Source organism: Octopus bimaculoides, chromosome 18 (genome assembly GCF_046866305.1).
Source record: "Octopus bimaculoides isolate indiv1 chromosome 18, ASM4686630v1, whole genome shotgun sequence".
NCBI lineage: Eukaryota > Metazoa > Mollusca > Cephalopoda > Octopoda > Octopodidae > Octopus > Octopus bimaculoides.
In genome coordinates, this window is record NC_142945.1 from 9721419 (window position 1) to 9723918 (window position 2500).

Here is a 2500-nt window from a genome sequence, read left to right on the forward strand (position 1 = left end):
TTCTTAAGTTCAAATGCTAAATTTCTTTTATATACGACTGACATAGAAACAAACTTTACTACACACACACACACACACACACATTATCAATGTGTGTGTATTTGTGTGTATACACACACATACATACAGACAGACAGACAGACAGACAGACAGACAGACAGACAGAAGGACAGATACATAGATAGATAAATATACGAAGAGATATATATGCCGAGAGAGATATGTCGAGGTATGGATATGAGTGATAATGGTAAAGTTACCTTCTCGAGTCACGCCGACTCATAAGAGGCGGTTTCCCGGTTTCATGGCTTATAAATTCCCCACCTGGACGGGACGCCAGTCCATCGCAGGGTCACTCATTTTTGCCAGCTGAGTGGACTGTAACAAAACGAAATGAAGTGATTTGCTCAAGAACGCAACACGTCACCCAGTCCAAGAATCGAAACCAAAATCTTACGATTATGAATCCACCACCATTTGATTAACAGCTTTTCGGCACCTCATTCAGTGCTCCACGTCTGCATGATGTATGCATACAGGCATAGATACATTTATATATCCATCCATTCATCCATCCACATACATATATACATAAATACATATGTTGTACGGATGTAAACAAACTAAAAAAAAGCAAATACATTAATACAAATACAAACATATGAACATACTCATATACACTAATACCTTTATATATATATATATATATATATGTATATGTATATATACATATATACACACACATATATGCACATATATATATATATATACATATGTGCACATATATACATATACATACATACATACACACACACACATACATATATATATATATATATATAGATAGATAGATAGATATATATATATAGATAGATATACATACACACATGTACATTCATACATATAAATGTAAGTATAATCCAGATACATACACGCGCAAATATTCATACTAACATATATGCATAAACATACGCCCATACGTAAGCATACACACACAACACATACTTGCAGACAGACAGACAGACAGACAGACATAAATCAATTGTGCACAGCAGTGGAAATATGTAGCCCAGCAGATATTAACAGATATTAACGATTAGTTAAAAAAAAAGAAAAATCTATGTCGCAAACTAATGAGAAAAATCTACTATTATAGCATACGTGGTATAACATTAAATTTATAACTATAATTATCACGGTATTTCTATATGTAACAAACCACCTCACCGGCAATAAAAAGCTAGAAAGGACAAAACTAATTAGTAAAAGTTAGCTACAAGCAATTAAAAGCACAGTGAAAATATATAAAACATTGCGAAGTTTAGCATCATGTTATATAAGTGTGTGTGTATGTGTGCGTGTGCGTGTGTGTGTGTGCGTGTGTATGCGTGCATATTTGACTAACTGTCTATCTCTAAATATATGTATATATATATGATATATAATATATATATATATATATATATATATATATATATATATATATATATATATATATATATATATGTATGTATGTATATATATATATGCATCTCCATCTTTCTCTCTAACTGTCTCTCTATCTAACCTTATATATATATATATATATATATATATATATATATATATACATATATATATACATATATATATATACGCGTGTACGCATACATACCTTTGGTTGGTTGTGCATGACTACGTTAAACAAAACTTACAGAACTCCATATGTGATAACATCCAGGCGTACGTGTGTCCAGGTGTACGTGTGTTCAGGCATATGTGTGTGTGCGTGTGTGTGTGTCTGTGTGTCTGTGTGTCTGTGTCTCTGTGTGTGTTCTGTGTCTGTGTGTGTCTGTCTGTGTCTGTGTGTTTGTGTGTGTGTGTAAAAATAAAACAAAAAATATATTATCGAATATCGCTGCAACTGTTTCTTCAGGAGTTTTTATTTCGGTTGTAAACGTAATTCCGGTATTTCAAGTTATACGATACATTGTGCAAATCCCATGCAAGTGGAATCACAATTGAAATTATTGATATTTAAGATGTACAAACTGGGAGCGACCCGCAGCAGCTCTTCGGAGACAGTAATAAAATAAGGGTTTTAAGTATAATGACCGTTATAAACAAGCAGATAAAGAGATAAAAGAGAACCTATCACCATTCTAATTTGTTATGAACCATAAGAACACATGTTCGGTGCCGTAGTTCCCAATATCTTTTAAAACATTTAAATTGTAATTAAATGTATAATAATAGACAATGGTTTCTGCTACTTTATATGAGTAAAGATAGCCCAGATTCGTTTGCTTCGTCTTATAAGGACAATAGGGACATTGTGTTACACTAAGCTACAAAAATTAGGTCAAGGAACTTTCTCTGTACACTGATATCTATGGTATGTCACTTTTATGTACTTTTATCATGAAGGATTTCAAGTACTTTAAAGGTACAAAATTGTTTGTCGTTTAGAGCGTGGGCATTTAATCTTAAATGCATCTGATTTTTCATATCTGTATTTTTT

General features: G+C 32.3%; 2 long non-coding RNA genes across 2 annotated transcripts in view; one reads left to right on the forward strand and one right to left on the reverse strand.

The window, feature by feature from the left end:
- LOC149131983 (uncharacterized) overlaps positions 1-604 on the reverse strand; it is a 4308-nt gene extending 3704 nt beyond the window's left edge. The window contains exon 1 of the long non-coding RNA XR_016244937.1: positions 261-604. This is a non-coding gene — a long non-coding RNA (uncharacterized LOC149131983). The remainder of the gene's footprint in view (positions 1-260) is intronic.
- LOC128249912 (uncharacterized) overlaps positions 1-2500 on the forward strand; it is a 30177-nt gene that overhangs the window by 10359 nt on the left and 17318 nt on the right. The window lies entirely within an intron of this gene.